The sequence below is a fragment of the Thalassophryne amazonica genome, chromosome 12 (genome assembly GCF_902500255.1).
Source record: "Thalassophryne amazonica chromosome 12, fThaAma1.1, whole genome shotgun sequence".
NCBI classification, from domain to species: domain Eukaryota; kingdom Metazoa; phylum Chordata; class Actinopteri; order Batrachoidiformes; family Batrachoididae; genus Thalassophryne; species Thalassophryne amazonica.
Window position 1 is genome coordinate 102,728,761 of NC_047114.1, and position 18,357 is coordinate 102,747,117.

At 41.5% G+C, this 18,357-nt stretch overlaps 1 protein-coding gene across 1 annotated transcript in view; it reads right to left on the reverse strand.

Annotated features, from left to right (window-relative positions):
* The window catches only part of c12h7orf25 (chromosome 12 C7orf25 homolog), a 38,668-nt gene extending 21,219 nt beyond the window's left edge, over positions 1–17,449 (reverse strand). The window contains exon 1 of the mRNA XM_034183661.1: positions 17,345–17,449. The gene's annotated coding sequence lies outside the window, so the exon portion shown is untranslated. The remainder of the gene's footprint in view (positions 1–17,344) is intronic.
* Between the last annotated feature and the right edge of the window lie 908 nt (positions 17,450–18,357).

An 18,357-nucleotide genomic window follows, 5' to 3' on the forward strand; every position in this document is an offset into this window, starting at 1 on the left:
GTATTTTCATTGACATAATTTTCTGAATGAAATTGATAAAGAAAAAAAAGGATTTCTTAACAAATTTAAAGATTTGAATTAATTGAAAGTATAAAATATCCAAATTTTGGTTTACTTTAAGTGTGGGTGTTGCTCTTTAGATGTCATTATTTCAATTAAACTCTTCTTTTCTCTGTTCAGATTTTGAAGATTCTTTTGCAAGGAATTTGGATCCCTGTGAACTTGTACCTGGTATTTTTTTCAGAATCACATTTATTGTCACTGCACAGTAAACTAGCACAATGGAATTTGCTTGTACATCCTCAAAAACAATGCTGACCCTCACACATGACTCACGCACACACATACTTCAGTAAATATTAAGAACATCAGGAGAGTTTTTTTGTGTGTGGGGGGGGGGGGGGGGATGAGGTGAACTCAGAAACCTCTAAATTACACCATTCCACTCAGACCTATGTCTCATATCCCACACATCCCGCACTAATCCCACACTGTCTTCATCCCACACTGCACATGTCCCTCTAAAATGTCAGTTAACGTTTAAAATACCCAACTTTAAATAGCTAAAAATCAATCCAACATTTAACAAATATACCTAAAAAGTTAAAATAGTTCAATCAAATATTCCACATGTCCCCCATTGTTTTAATTAGAACAATGCAGATGTTGTGACTGGATCTTGGGGGTGTCTGTTCAGTTCTAGGAAAGAAGCTGTTTTTAGCCTTGTGGTGGGGCTTTGAAGGCCCGATAACAGCTGCCGGATGGAAGCAGAGAGAAGAGGTGGTGTGAGGGGTGTGTTCCCTCCTGCAGAATACTGCTTGCTGGGTGGAGGCAGCGGGTCCTAAAAATATCATCCAATGAGGGCAGAGGGAGATCAATGATTTTTTTCTGGTGTTCTTATGACTCGTTTGATGGATTTCTTTTTGTTTTCAGAGCAGTTAGCAAACCGTGCTGTAATATAACAGGTTAAAACGCTGCCAATGGAGCAGTGATAAAAGGCCTCGAGCAGCTCAGCCGACAGGTCGTTCTTCTTAAGTGTTAGTAGAAAATAAAGCCTCTGATGCGCCTTTTTGACCACAGCAAATGTGTTTACTTACCATTTAAGATCCTCAATGATTACCTTTAATCCTTTAATGGTTGGGGGGGGTGTCCTTGTGTTTCCTGAAGTCAACTATGATCTCTTTGGTTTTCTTGACATTCAGGATCAGATTACTTTCTGTGCACCATTCACTCAGCCTGTCAACTTCATCTCTGTAGACTGTCTCAGTAGCTGCAGTTACATGGACCATAAGTAATCTGATTGAACAATCAGATGGAACAATCAGACAGACATCAAACAGCTTCATCTGATCAGATTCAACAAATCTGATCGAATTATGATTGGGTCAGAGGAGGTGGTGCAAGCCTGTTTCTAACCCGATCGGCTTCCATGTAACCTGCACGTCGGATTGCCTGCCTGTTGTGGCGCATGCCTGTTACGTCACATCACCACGTGATGCTTCCTGCTCTGTGTTCGCGAAAATGGCGGCGGAAAAACACAGCTGGACTTTACAAGAAAGAATTTTAAAATGAGCAGAAGTTGCGCAGCTCCAACCAGCTCCCTGTATTATGAATTAACGGAGAAATAATTGGAGGTCGACTGCTCTCCAAGGAGGACACTGGAGGAGATGTCGGTTTTCGCCAGAGGAAAGTTTACCAGACGCACCGGAACGCCTGGAAGTAAAAATCACGCTAACGCATCATTCCTTTTTTTTTTTTAAACGAGACATACTTTTACCCAAATGTGTAGATTTAGTTCAGGTTAATGTTGGTGATTCGTGTCAAGTTATCCCAGGAGTTTATTAGCAGAGTGATTCACTGAATAAAACAGGAAGTGATGCTGTAAAGTGCATGAACACAGTCGAACCAACGCGCTCATATACACAGATGATGATGTAAACAGCACGTCGGAGGAGACTGATGACAGCAGCTCTCCACAACCTGAGGACGACACAGAGGAGGATCCAGCCAAAAAAAGCGAGTTTTTTTTTTTAAAAGAGTAATAAGCTGTAAAATAAAACCACAGTGAGTTCTTGAAATTTCCTCCAGAGCTTCTTGAAAAAATATCGTATAAAGTCACTGCATTTAATTTATTTCTTTGGAGTGCTTTATTTTTTTAGAAATGGTAATATTACAAGGTTCCGTCATTTTACAAAGTAAAACATCAGCTATATGTTTTAGTTTTAAAGTAACGCTGAAATTTTGAAGGTTTTAGCGTTTGGACACACATGCCGCATTACATTATGGGTACATTAGTTTCCTGATGTCAGTGGTTGGCTGGTCGGTATAACACACAGTTACTGAAACGTGAGGTGAGTTTTACGAATAAATCTATTTGTAAATGTTTTTTTCATTTGTAAAAAAAAAAAAAAAAAAAAAAGGCAATTTGCAAACTGAAAATTCACACTGTGTTCATGGCAGTATGAATACATTTGATGCCACACATTCACTAAAAGTGTAGATCCACTTAAACCGAATTTTCAGTTTTTAAATTGCCTTTTTTTTTTTTTTTACAAATGAAAAAAATTACATATTTACAAATACAGATTTATTTGTAAAACCCACCACACGTTTCAGTAAGTTGTGAGTTACCGACCAACCGACCAATGTGTGTACCTTTTTCTGTTCTTTGTAAATTGACTGTTTGCAGCGGGCCCCTCGTCATTTATTGCCGTGGTAAAACCGTTATCATTGTGGTAAACCCCTCAGTTATAGAGTAAACTGCGGGCGCCTCGTCATTTATTGCTGTGTTAAACCTGTTATTTATCGTTGTGGTAAACCCCTCAGTTATAAACTGCGGGCGCCTCGTCATTTATTGCTGTGGTAAACCTGTTATTTATCGTTGTGGTAAACCCCTCATTTATCATGGTAAACTGTGGGCCCCTCGTCATTTATTGCTGTGGTAAACCCGTTATTTATCGTTATGTTAAACCCCTCATTTATCATGGTAAACTGCGGGCCCCTCGTCATTTATTGCTGTGGTAAACCCGTTATTTATCGTTATGGTAAACCCCTCATTTATCGTGGTACACTGCGGGCCCCTCGTCATTTATTGCTATGGTAAACCCCTCATTTATCGCTGTGGTAAACCCCTCATTTGTCGTGGTAAACTGCGGGCCCCTCGTCATTTATTGCTGTGGTAAACCCATCATTTATCATGGTAAACTGCGGGCCCCTCGTCATTTATTGCTGTGGTAAACCCGTCATTTGTCCTTATGGTAAACCCCTCATTTATCGTGGTACACTGCGGGCCCCTCGTCATTTATTGCTATGGTAAACCCCTCATTTATCGTGGTAAACTGCGGGCCCCTCGTCATTTATTGCTGTGGTAAACCCGTTATTTATCGTTATGGTAAACCCCTCATTTATCGCTGTGGTAAACCCCTCATTTATCATGGTAAACTGCGGGCCCCTCGTCATTTATTGCTGTGGTAAACCCGTTATCGTTATGGTAAACCCCTCATTTATCGTGGTAAACTGCGGGCCCCTCGTCATTTATTGCTATGGTAAACCCCTCATTTATCGCTGTGGTAATCACCTCATTTATCGTGGTAAACTGCGGGCCCCTCGTCATTTATTGCTATGGTAAACCCGTTATTTATCGCTGTGGTAAACCCCTCATTTATCGTGGTAAACTGCGGGCCCCTCGTCATTTATTGCTATGGTAAACCCCTCATTTATCGCTGTGGTAAACCCCTCATTTATCGTGGTAAACTGCGGGCCCCTCGTCATTATTGCTATGGTAAACCCGTTATTTATCGTTATGTTAAACCCCTCATTTATCGTGGTAAACTGTGGGCCCCTCATCATTTATTGCTGTGGTAAACCCATCATTTATCATGGTAAATTGCGGGCCCCTCGTCATTTATTGCTGTGGTAAACCCGTTATTTATCATTATGGTAAACCCCTCATTTATCGTGGTAAACTGCGGGCCCCTCGTCATTTATTGCTATGGTAAACCCCTCATTTATCGATGTGGTAATCACCTCATTTATCGTGGTAAACTGCGGGCCCCTCGTCATTTATTGCTATGGTAAACCCGTCATTTATCGCTGTGGTAAACCCCTCATTTATCGTGGTAAACTGCGGGCCCCTCGTCATTTATTGCTATGGTAAACCCTTATTTATCGTTATGTTAAACCCCTCATTTATCATGGTAAACTGCGGGCCCCTCGTCATTTATTGCTGTGGTAAACCCTTCATTTATCGTTATGGTAAACCCCTCATTTATCGTAGTAAACAGCAGGCCCCTCGTCATTTATTGCCGTGGTAAACCCATCATTTATCGCTGTGGTAAACCCCTCATTTATCGTGGTAAACTGTGGGCCCCTCATCATTTATTGCTGTGGTAAACCCATCATTTATCGTGGTAAACTGTGGGCCCCTCATCATTTATTGCTGTGGTAAACCCATCATTTATCATGGTAAACTGCGGGCCCCTCGTCATTTATTGCTGTGGTAAACCCGTTATTTATCCTTATGGTAAACCCCTCATTTATCGTGGTACACTGCGGGCCCTCGTCATTTATTGCTATGGTAAACCCCTCATTTATCACTGTGGTAAACCCCTCATTTATCGTGGTAAACTGCGGGCCCCTCGTCATTTATTGCTGTGGTAAACCCGTTATTTATCGTTATGGTAAACCCCTCATTTATCGCTGTGGTAAACCCCTCATTTATCATGGTAAACTGCGGGCCCCTCGTCATTTATTGCTGTGGTAAACCCGTTATTTATCGTTATGGTAAACCCCTCATTTATCGTGGTAAACCGCGGGCCCCTCGTCATTTATTGCTATGGTAAACCCCTGATTTATCACTGTGGTAAACCCCTCACTTATCGTGGTAAACTGCGGGCCCCTCGTCATTTATTGCTGTGGTAAACCCGTTATTTATTGTTTATGGTAAACCCCTCATTATCGTCGTTGGTAAACCCTCATTTATCATGGTAATTGCGGACCCTCGTCATTTATTGCTGTGGTAAACCCGTTATTTATCGTTATGGTAAACCCCTCATTTATCGTGGTAAAGTGCGGGCCCCTCGTCATTCATTGCTATGGTAAACCCGTTATTTATCGCTGTGGTAAACCCCTCATTTATCGTGGTAAACTGCGGGCCCCTCGTCATTTATTGCTATGGTAAACCCCTCATTTATCGTGGTAAACTGCGGGCACCTCGTCATTTATTGCTATGGTAAACCCGTTATTTATCGTTGTGGTAAACCCCTCATTTATCATGGTAAACTGTGGGCCTCTCGTCATTTATTGCTGTGGTAAACCCGTCATTTATCGTTATGGTAAACCCCTCATTTATCGTGGTAAACTGCGGGCAACTCGTCATTTATTGCTGTGGTAAACCCCTCATTTATCATTGTAGTAAACCCCTCACTTATTGTGGTAAACAGTGGGCCCCTCGTCATTTATTGCTGTGGTAAACCCCTCATTTATCATTGTAGTAAACCCCTCACTTATCGTTATAAACAGTGGGCCCCTCGTCATTTATTGCTGTGGTAAACGCGTCATTTATCGTGGTAAACTGCGGGCCCCTCGTCATTTATCGCTGTGGTAAACCCGTTATTTATCGTTGTGGTAAACCCCTCATTTATCGTGGTAAACTGCGGGCCCCTCGTCATTTATTGCTGTGGTAAACCCCTCATTTATTGTTATGGTAAACCCCTCATTTATCGTGGTAAACTGCGGGCCCCTCATCATTTATTGCTGTAGTAAATCGGTCATTTATCGCTGTGGTAAAACCCTCATTTATCGTGGTAAACTGCGGGCCCCTCATCATTTATTGCTGTGGTAAACCCGTCATTTATCATTATAGAAAACCCCTCATTTATCGTAGTAAACTGCGGGCCCCTCACCATTTATTGCTATGGTAAACCTGTAATTTATCATTGTGGTAAACCCCTCATTTATCGTGGTAAACTGCGGGCCCCTCGTCATTTATTGCTGTAGTAAATCCGTCATTTATCGCTGTGGTAAAACCCTCATTTATCGTGGTAAACTGCGGGCCCCTCATCATTTATTGCTGTGGTAAACCCGTCATTTATCATTATAGAAAACCCCTCATTTATCGTAGTAAACTGCGGGCCACTCACCATTTATTGCTATGGTAAACCTGTCATTTATCGTTGTGGTAAACCCCTCATTTATCGTGGTAAACTGCGGGCCCCTCCTCATTTATTGCTGTGGTAAACCCGTTATTTATTGTTATGGTAAACCCCTCATTTATCGTGGTAAACTGCGGGCCCCTCCTCATTTATTGCTATGGTAAACCCCTCACTTATCATTGTAGTAAACCCCTCATTTATCGTGGTACACTGTGGGCCGCTCGTCATTTATCATTGTAGTAAACCCCTCACTTATCATTGTAGTAAACCCGTCATTTATCATTGTAGTAAACCCGTCATTTATCATTGTAGTAAACCCGTCATTTATCATTGTAGTAAAACCGTCATTTATCATTGTAGTAAAACCGTCATTCATAGATAATTGGCAAAGCTTCTGGGGAAAACCTGGTCTTGTTAGGAGAGACGGCATCCATCCCACTTTGGATGGAGCAGCTCTCATTTCTAGAAATCTGGCCAATTTTCTTAAATCCTCCAAACCGTGACTATCCAGGGTTGGGACCAGGAAGCAGAGTTGTAGTCTAACACACCTCTCTGCAGCTTCTCTCCCCCTGCCATCCCCTCATTACCCCATCCCCGTAGAGACGGTGCCTGCTCCCAGACTACCAATAACCAGCAAAAATCTATTTAAGCATAAAAATTCAAAAAGAAAAAATAATATAGCACCTTCAACTGCACCACAGACTAAAACAGTTAAATGTGGTCTATTAAACATTAGGTCTCTCTCTTCTAAGTCCCTGTTGGTAAATGATATAATAATTGATCAACATATTGATTTATTCTGCCTTACAGAAACCTGGTTACAGCAGGATGAATATGTTAGTTTAAATGAGTCAACACCCCCGAGTCACACTAACTGTCAGAATGCTCGTAGCACGGGCCGGGGCGGAGGATTAGCAGCAATCTTCCATTCCATCTTATTAATTAATCAAAAACCCAGACAGAGCTTTAATTCATTTGAAAGCTTAACTCTTAGTCTTGTCCATCCAAATTGGAAGTCCCAAAAACCAGTTTTATTTGTTATTATCTATCGTCCACCTGGTCGTTACTGTGAGTTTCTCTGTGAATTTTCAGACCTTTTGTCTGACTTAGTGCTTAGCTCAGATAAGATAATTATAGTGGGCAATTTTAACATCCACACAGATGCTGAGAATGACAGCCTCAACACTGCATTTAATCTATTATTAGACTCTATTGGCTTTGCTCAAAAAGTAAATGAGTCCACCCACCACTTTAATCATATCTTAGATCTTGTTCTGACTTATGGTATGGAAATAGAAGACTTAACAGTATTCCCTGAAAACTCCCTTCTGTCTGATCATTTCTTAATAACATTTACATTTACTCTGATGGACTACCCAGCAGTGGGGAATAAGTTTCATTACACTAGAAGTCTTTCAGAAAGCGCTGTAACTAGGTTTAAGGATATGATTCCTTCTTTATGTTCTCTAATGCCATATACCAACACAGTGCAGAATAGCTACCTAAACTCTGTAAGTGAGATAGAGTATCTCGTCAATAGTTTTACATCCTCATTGAAGACAACTTTGGATGCTGTAGCTCCTCTGAAAAAGAGAGCTTTAAATCAGAAGTGCCTGACTCCGTGGTATAACTCACAAACTCGTAGCTTAAAGCAGATAACCCGTAAGTTGGAGAGGAAATGGCGTCTCACTAATTTAGAAGATCTTCACTTAGCCTGGAAAAAGAGTCTGTTGCTCTATAAAAAAGCCCTCCGTAAAGCTAGGACATCTTTCTACTCATCACTAAGTGAAGAAAATAAGAACAACCCCAGGTTTCTTTCAGCACTGTAGCCAGGCTGACAAAGAGTCAGAGCTCTATTGAGCTGAGTATTCCATTAACTTTAACTAGTAATGACTTCATGACTTTCTTTGCTAACAAAATTTTAACTATTAGAGAAAAAATTACTCATAACCATCCCAAAGACGTATCGTTATCTTTGGCTGCTTTCAGTGATGCCGGTATTTGGTTAGACTCTTTCTCTCCGATTGTTCTGTCTGAGTTATTTTCATTAGTTACTTCATCCAAACCATCAACATGTTTATTAGACCCCATTCCTACCAGGCTGCTCAAGGAAGCCCTACCATTATTTAATGCTTCGATCTTATATATGATCAATCTATCTTTGTTAGTTGGCTATGTACCACAGGCTTTTAAGGTGGCAGTAATTAAACCATTACTTAAAAAGCCATCACTTGACCCAGCTATCTTAGCTAATTATAGGCCAATCTCCAACCTTCCTTTTCTCTCAAAAATTCTTGAAAGGGTAGTTGTAAAACAGCTAACTGATCATCTGCAGAGGAATGGTCTATTTGAAGAGTTTCAGTCAGGTTTTAGAATTCATCATAGTACAGAAACAGCATTAGTGAAGGTTACAAATGATCTTCTTATGGCCTCGGACAGTGGACTCATCTCTGTGCTTGTTCTGTTAGACCTCAGTGCTGCTTTTGATACTGTTGACCATAAAATTTTATTACAGAGATTAGAGCATGCCATAGGTATTAAAGGCACTGCGTTGCGGTGGTTTGAATCATATTTGTCTAATAGATTACAATTTGTTCATGTAAATGGGGAATCTTCTTCACAGACTAAAGTTAATTATGGAGTTCCACAAGGTTCTGTGCTAGGACCAATTTTATTCACTTTATACATGCTTCCCTTAGGCAGTATTATTAGACGGTATTGCTTAAATTTTCATTGTTACACAGATGATACCCAGCTTTATCTATCCATGAAGCCAGAGGACACACACCAATTAGCTAAACTGCAGGATTGTCTTACAGACATAAAGACATGGATGACCTCTAATTTCCTGCTTTTAAACTCAGATAAAACTGAAGTTATTGTACTTGGCCCCACAAATCTTAGAAACATGGTGTCTAACCAGATTCTTACTCTGGATGGCATTACCCTGAGCTCTAGTAATACTGTGAGAAATCTTGGAGTCATTTTTGATCAGGATGTCATTCAAAGCGCATATTAAACAAATATGTAGGACTGCTTTTTTGCATTTACGCAATATCTCTAAAATCAGAAAGGTCTTGTCTCAGAGTGATGCTGAAAAACTAATTCATGCATTTATTTCCTCTAGGCTGGACTATTGTAATTCATTATTATCAGGTTGTCCTAAAAGTTCCCTAAAAAGCCTTCAGTTAATTCAAAATGCTGCAGCTAGAGTACTGACGGGGACTAGAAGGAGAGAGCATATCTCACCCATATTGGCCTCTCTTCATTGGCTTCCTGTTAATTCTAGAATAGAATTTAAAATTCTTCTTCTTACTTATAAGGTTTTGAATAATCAGGTCCCATCTTATCTTGGGGACCTCGTAGTACCATATCACCCCAATACAGCGCTTCGCTCTCAGACTGCAGGCTTACTTGTAGTTCCTAGGGTTTGTAAGAGTAGAATGGAGGCAGAGCCTTCATCTTTCAGGCTCCTCTCCTGTGGAACCAGCTCCCAATTCAGATCAGGGAGACAGACACCCTCTCTACTTTTAAGATTAGGCTTAAAACTTTCCTTTTTGCTAAAGCTTATAGTTAGGGCTGGATCAGGTGACCCTGAACCATCCCTTAGTTATGCTGCTATAGACGTAGACTGCTGGGGGGTTCCCATGATGCATTGTTTCTTTCTCTTTTTGCTCTGTATGCACCACTCTGCATTTAATCATTAGTGATCGATCTCTGCTCCCCTCCACAGCATGTCTTTTTCCTGGTTCTCTCCCTCAGCCCCAACCAGTCCCAGCAGAAGACTGCCCCTCCCTGAGCCTGGTTCTGCTGGAGGTTTGTTCCTGTTAAAAGGGAGTTTTTCCTTCCCACTGTAGCCAAGTGCTTGCTCACAGGGGGTCGTTTTGACCGTTGGGGTTTTACAGAATTATTGTATGGCCTTGCCTTACAATATAAAGCGCCTTGGGGCAACTGTTTGTTGTGATTTGGTGCTATATAAAAAAATTGATTGATTGATTTATCATTGTAGTAAAACCCGTCACTTATCATTGTAGTAAACCCCGTCACTTATCATTGTAGTAAACCCGTCGTTTATCACTGTAGTAAAACCCGTCGTTTATCATTGTAGTAAACCCGTCGTTTATCATTGTAGTAAACCCGTCGTTTATCACTGTAGTAAACCCGTCGTTTATCACTGTAGTAAAACCCGTCATTTATCATTGTAGTAAACCCGTCGTTTATCATTGTAGTAAACCCGTCGTTTATCACTGTAGTAAACCCGTCACTTATCATTGTAGTAAACCCGTCATTTATCATTGTACAACCCCTGGCAAAAATGATGGAATCACTGGCCTCGGAGGATGTTTCTTCAGTTGTTTAATTTTGTAGAAAAAAAGCAGATCACAGACATGACACAAAACTAAAGTCATTTCAAATGGCAACTTTCTGGCTTTAAGAAACACTATAAGAAATCAGGAAAAAAAAAATTGTGACAGTCAGTAACGTTTACTTTTTTAGACCAAGCAGAGGAAAAAAATATGGAATCACTCAATTCTGAGGAAAAAATGATGGAATCATGAAAAACAAAAGAACGCTCCAACACATCACTAGTATTTTGTTGCACCACCTCTGGCTTTTCTAACAGCTTGCAGTCTCTGAGGCATGGACTTAATGAGTGACAAACAGTACTCTTCATCAATCTGGCTCCAACTTTCTCTGATTGCTGTTGCCAGATCAGCTTTGCAGGTTGGAGCCTTGTCATGGACCATTTTCTTCAACTTCCACCAAAGATTTTCAATTGGATTAAGATCCGGACTATTTGCAGGCCATGACATTGACCCTATGTGTCTTTTTGCAAGGAATGTTTTCACAGTTTTTGCTCTATGGCAAGATGCATTATCATCTTGAAAAATGATATCATCCCCAAACATCCTTTCAATTGATGGGATAAGAAAAGTGTCCAAAATATCAATGTAAACTTGTGCATTTATTGATGATGTAATGACAGCCATCTCCCCAGTGCCTTTACCTGACATGCAGCCCCATATCATCAATGACTGTGGAAATTTACATGTTCTCTTCAGGCAGTCATCTTTATAAATCTCATTGGAACGGCACCAAACAAAAGTTCCAGCATCATCACCTTGCCCAATGCAGATTTGAGATTCATCACTGAATATGACTTTCATCCAGTCATCCACAGTCAATCAATCAATCAATTTTTTTATATAGCGCCAAATCACAACAAACAGTTGCCCCAAGGCGCCTTATATTGTAAGGCAAGGCCATACAATAATTATGTAAAACCCCAACGGTCACAACGACCCCTGTGAGCAAGCACTTGGCAACAGTGGGAAGGAAAAACTCCCTTTTAACAGGAAGAAACCTCCAGCAGAACCAGGCTCAGGGAGGGCCAGTCTTCTGCTGGGACTGGTTGGGGCTGAGGGAGAGAACCAGGAAAAAGACATGCTGTGGAGGGGAGCAGAGATCGATCACTAATGATTAAATGCAGAGTGGTGCATACAGAGCAAAAAGAGAAAGAAACAGTGCATCATGGGAACCCCCCAGCAGTCTACGTCTATAGCAGCATAACTAAGGGATGGTTTCAGGGTCACCTGATCCAGCCCTAACTATAAGCTTTAGCAAAAAGGAAAGTTTTAAGCCTAATCTTAAAAGTAGAGAGGGTGTCTGTCTCCCTGATCTGAATTGGGAGCTGGTTCCACAGGAGAGGAGCCTGAAAGCTGAAGGCTCTGCCTCCCATTCTACTCTTACAAACCCTAGGAACTACAAGTAAGCCTGCAGTCTGAGAGCGAAGCGCTCTATTGGGGTGATATGGTACTACGAGGTCCCTAAGATAAGATGGGACCTGATTATTCAAAACCTTATAAGTAAGATGAAGAATTTTAAATTCTATTCTAGAATTAACAGGAAGCCAATGAAGAGAGGCCAATATGGGTGAGATATGCTCTCTCCTTCTAGTCACCGTTAGTACTCTAGCTGCAGCATTTTGAATTAACTGAAGGCTTTTTAGGGAACTTTTAGGACAACCTGATAATAATGAATTACAATAGTCCAGCCTAGAGGAAATAAATGCATGAATTAGTTTTTCAGCATCACTCTGAGACAAGACCTTTCTAATTTTAGAGATATTGCGTAAATGCAAAAAAGCAGTCCTACATATTTGTTTAATATGCGCTTTGAATGACATATCCTGATCAAAAATGACTCCAAGATTTCTCACAGTATTACTACAGGTCAGGGTAATGCCATCCAGAGTAAGGATCCGGTTAGACACCATGTTTCTAAGATTTGTGGGGCCAAGTACAATAACTTCAGTTTTATCTGAGTTTAAAAGCAGGAAATTAGAGGTCATCCATGTCTTTATGTCTGTAAGACAATCCTGCAGTTTAGCTAATTGGTGTGTGTCCTCTGGCTTCATGGATAGATAAAGCTGGGTATCATCTGCGTAACAATGAAAATTTAAGCAATACCGTCTAATAATACTGCCTAAGGGAAGCATGTATAAAGTGAATAAAATTGGTCCTAGCACAGAACCTTGTGGAACTCCATAATTAACTTTAGTCTGTGAAGAAGATTCCCCATTTACATGAACAAATTGTAATCTATTAGACAAATATGATTCAAACCACCGCAGCGCAGTGCCTTTAATACCTATGGCATGCTCTAATCTCTGTAATAAAATTTTATGGTCAACAGTATCAAAAGCAGCACTGACGTCTAACAGAACAAGCACAGAGATGAGTCCACTGTCCGAGGCCATAAGAAGATCATTTGTAACCTTCACTAATGCTGTTTCTGTACTATGATGAATTCTAAAACCTGACAAAATCTTCAAATAGACCATTCCTCTGCAGATGATCAGTTAGCTGTTTTACAACTACCCAGTGTTGTGTGGGCCGCTGAAGAGGAGGTACTGCTGGCCCACCACCACCAGAGGGCACCCTGCCTGGAGTGCGGGCTCCAGGCACCAGAGGGCGCTGCCGCCTCACAGGAGCAGCCGGGGTGACAGCTGTCTCTTATCACCTACGACAGCTGTCACCAATCATCTGATCTGCATCGGTATATCAGCAAGACGTCATCTCCACCTCTTTGCCGAGATATCGCTCTACCGAGGAGGTAACGTACTCAGCCAATTGTGTTGTCTACCAGACAATAATACTTTGTTGCTTGTGTGTTGGATAGCAGATAGTGAGTAGTACAGCTGGGGACTGTATTGGACTTTTTTCCTACCTCTTGGATAAGTACTCACACTCCTGCACTTACCAGTTTTTTTCTGATGAGAGGTGGAGGTGGTTTTTTCCACCATACGTGTTGCTGGGTGCAAACACACCCACATCTAACTGTTTTTGTTCCTCGCCAGCAGTACCAGATCCGACAAGCGGAGGCAGTGGCCACCTGGGAGTTCGGGACTTGGCGGCTCCAGTATTCCCGGGGTTCGGTGGCGGAGGAAATCGTGTGGTTCCGGTTCTGCTTTGGACAGACGTCTTTTATCTTCGAGCCTGCCCACATGACACCTTTGTGATTTGACTTCATTGTCTACTATTGTAATTTGCCGTGTTTGTTGTGCTTATTTCACAACAGTAAAAGTGCTATTTGACTTCCTCCATTGTCCGTTCATTTGCGCCCCCTGTTGTGGGTCCGTGTTCCTACACTTTCACAACACCCAGTCCACGATTGCTTTTCCTTAGCCCATTGTAACCTTGTTTTTTTCTGTTTAGGTGTTAATGATGGCTTTTGTTTAGCTTTTCTGTATGTAAATCCCATTTCCTTTAGACGGTTTCTTACAGTTCGGTCACAGACGTTGACTCCAGTTTCCTCCCATTCGTTTCTCGTTTGTTTTGTTGTGCATTTTCGATTTTTGAGACATATTGCTTTAAGTTTTCTGTCTTGATGCTTTGATGTCTTCCTTGGTCTACCAGTATGTTTGCCTTTAACAACCTTCCCATGTTGTTTGTATTTGGTCCAGAGTTTAGACACAGATGACTGTGAACAACCAACATCTTTTGCAACATTGCGTGATGATTTACTCTCTTTTAAGAGTTTGATAATCCTCTCCTTTGTTTCAATTGACATCTCTCATGTTGGAGCCATGATTCATGTCAGTCCACTTTGTGCAACAGCTCTCCAAGGTGTGATCACTCCTTTTTAGATGCAGACTAATGGGCAGATCTGATCTGATGCAGGTGTTAGTTTTGGGGATGAAAATTTACAGGGTGACTCCATAATTTATTCCTCAGAATTGAGTGATTCCATATTTTTTTCCCTCTGCTTGGTCTAAAAAAGTAACCGTTACTGACTACCACAATTTTTTTCTTGATTTCTTATAGTGTTTCTTAAAGCCAGAAAGTTGCCATTTGAAATGACTTTAATTTTGTGTCATGTCTGTGATCTGCTTTTTTTCTACAAAATTAAACAACTGAATGAACATCCTCTGAGGCCGGTGATTCCATAATTATTGCCAGGGGTTGTAGTAAAACCCTCACTTATTGTAGTAAACCCGTCATTTATCATTGTAGTAAACCCCTCACTTATCGTGGTAAACTGCAGGCCCCTCATCATTTATTGCTGTGGTAAACCCGTCATTTATCATTGTAGTAAACCCCTCACTTATCATTATAGTAAACCCGTCACTTATCACTGTTGTGTGAGCCGCCAGAAGAGGAGGTACTGCTGGCCCACCACCAGAGGGCGCCCTGCCTGAAGTGCGGGTTTCAGGCACGAGAGGGCGCTGCCGCCACAGACACAACTGGGAGTGACAGCTGTCACACATCAACTCATGACAGCTGTCACCCATCTTCATTTCATCACTCTATAAAAGCCGGATGTCATCTCCACCTCGCTGCCGAGATATCATGTACCTGTGAAGGTAATTCTCTGCTAAACTGAAAACACTGACTAATAGTCTGAACTTCTTTGCAGCCGTTTTCCAGTAAGTGTTTCCTTATCTGTGGGATTGGCGTTTGGTGTGATCAGCGACGGCTTCGCTTCACACTCCAACCAGATAAGTGGTTTAACAGGAGCTGCACGTGTGTGTGATTAGAGGTGAAGGTGATTTTCCACCTTCTGTTTTTGTTACTGGGTGTGCACACACCCACATCTCACTGTTTGTGCTCCTCGCCAGCAGTACCAGATCCGACAGTCGGGAACGGTGATCACCTGGGAATTCAGGACTTGGCGGCTCCAGTATTCTCCGGGATCTGTGGCGGTGGAAATCGTGTGGTTCCGGTTCTTCTCAGGACAGACGTCTTCTATCCTCGAGCCTGCCCACACGTCACCTTGGTGTATTGACTGCTGTCAGATTCTGTGATTGTCTGTATCATCGTTGTGCACATTCACAACATTAAATTGTTACCTTTTGGCTCATCTATTGACCGTTCATTTGCGCCCCCTGTTGTGGGTCCGTGTCACTACACTTTCCCCAACAATCATTGTAGTAAACCCGTCACTTACCATTGTAGTAAACCCCTCACTTATCATCGTAGTAAACCCGTCATTTACCACTGTAGTAAACCCCTCACTTATCATCGTAGTAAACCCCTCATTTACCACTGTAGTAAACCCCTCACTTATCATCGTAGTAAACCCCTCATTTACCACTGTAGTAAACCCCTCATTTATCATCGTAGTAAACCCCTCATTTACCACTGTAGTAAACCCCTCACTTATCATCGTAGTAAACCCCTCATTTACCACTGTAGTAAACCCCTCATTTACCACTGTAGTAAACCCCTCATTTACCACTGTAGTAAACCCCTCACTTATCATCGTAGTAAACCCCTCATTTACCACTGTAGTAAACCCCTCATTTACCACTGTAGTAAACCCCTCATTTACCACTGTAGTAAACCCCTCATTTACCACTGTAGTAAACCCCTCACTTACCATCGTAGTAAACCCCTCATTTACCACTGTAGTAAACCCCTCATTTACCACTGTAGTAAACCCCTCATTTACCACTGTAGTAAACCCCTCATTTACCACTGTAGTAAACCCCTCATTTACCACTGTAGTAAACCCCTCATTTACCACTGTAGTAAACCCCTCATTTACCACTGTAGTAAACCCCTCACTTACCATCGTAGTAAACCCCTCACTTACCATCGTAGTAAACCCCTCACTTACCATCGTAGTAAACCCCTCACTTACCATCGTAGTAAACCCCTCACTTACCATCGTAGTAAACCCCTCACTTACCATCGTAGTAAACCCGTCACTTACCATCGTAGTAAACCCGTCACTTACCATCGTAGTAAACCCGTCACTTACCATCGTAGTAAACCCCTCACTTACCATCGTAGTAAACCCCTCACTTATCATCGTAGTAAACCCCTCACATCATCGTAGTAAACCCCTCACTTATCATCGTAGTAAACCCGTCACTTACCATTGTAGTAAACCCCTCACTTATCATCGTAGTAAACCCGTCACTTACCATCGTAGTAAACCCGTCACTTACCATCGTAGTAAACCCGTCACTTACCATCGTAGTAAACCCGTCACTTATCATCGTAGTAAACCCGTCACTTACCATCGTAGTAAACCCGTCACTTACCATCGTAGTAAACCCGTCACTTACCATCGTAGTAAACCCGTCACTTACCATCGTAGTAAACCCGTCACTTACCATCGTAGTAAACCCGTCACTTACCATCGTAGTAAACCCGTCACTTACCATCGTAGTAAACCCGTCACTTATCATCGTAGTAAACCCGTCACTTATCATCGTAGTAAACCCGTCACTTATTGTGGTTAATTGCAAGACTATGAAAAAAAGTTGGTGATTAATTTAGTTGTGGATTAATCATCAATGAATGTTTGCAACTCTAGAATAAACTCAAGAGTCCACACCGAGCTCTTTTTTGAAATGTTTCTGGATGGTCACTGGTTTGTGACCCGCCGATGTACTGACAACACACACGACAGACACATTTAGGTAATAAAACATGCAGCAAACACTACAAAAGTCCAAACCACACCACGGGCCCGCCTTCAGTCCTGGATGTCAACCACCCCGGCAGACAACAGGTCCATCCCTACATCTCTAAAGTAGCCAGCGGCTTTTTTTTTTCATTTTGTTTGGTTTCGTTATTCTAACAAGCGGCTACTGACGTGACGTCACCCTACAGCCACAAACACTTTTTTCATGATGACAATTCAAATACTTCGTTTAAAGACAAACAAGTTTCACTTACGGAATCGTGAGCTTTAACCAGCGGGTTGTGATCACTTAAATCATTCAAATTCACAGCTAATAGTGCTAGCAGCTTCAGCTTCAGCTTCTTCTTCTTCTTGTAATTTATTGGCGGTTGGCATCCGGAATGTTGCATTACAGCCACCAACTGTGCAATTGTGTAACTACAGATGTGGAGCATCGACGAAGGAGTGACAAAAACAAAACAAAACAAAGAAATAAATAACTAGATAAATGAGGTCAACTAAATCCTATCAAAAAGTCCTGTGTTCTTAAGGAACTTAAACACAAATCTCCAAGCTGATGGCACAGAGAAAGAAAGTAGTCCCTTCGTCCCTGCCTCCTACACACATAGACATTAAAAACAGGAGTAGACGTCGCATTGGATGCTGAGGTGCAAGAAATGCGGCCGCCATCTTGGAGCGGTCATCGTAGTGATTCCATCACAAGACACAGATGTTTGATTTTATATTCTTATTTTTATTTATTTATTTAATCTTTCTATAATAAAGTTGCTTTGTTCTTTGTTATCTTCTCTGTTCTGTAAAGTGTCTTTTAGCACTGTGTAAAGCGCTATAGAAATATAATGCATTATTATTAGTATAATAATAATAAGGTGCAGCGAGCTCCTTCAGGGCTTTAAACTGGAAAACTCTCACGAGAGAGTTTGTACGTGTGTAAATATGGTTTGGAGCAGGACGTCATGTTCTTGTGTTAATTTGACAATTTACATTTACATTACATTTTAATTCTCTCTCTGCTTTGTACGGCCTTGGAACTCTTTCTCTGACCTGATATGAAGTATATTGATAGGTTCTGTGTTTGATCAAATAATTTATTTTTTCCACCTTCAGATCTTTTTTTCCACTTTCAGATCTTATTTTTTCGGTTTCAAACTTGTGGCCCGTTCTGGCGTGGGAGGGCGTGGCTTCAATTGAGAGGGGCGTGGAATTGTGAGTGACCCCAGAGCAATCAGTCCTCACATGATGTTGCTTTCAGGAAACGTGGGTACTT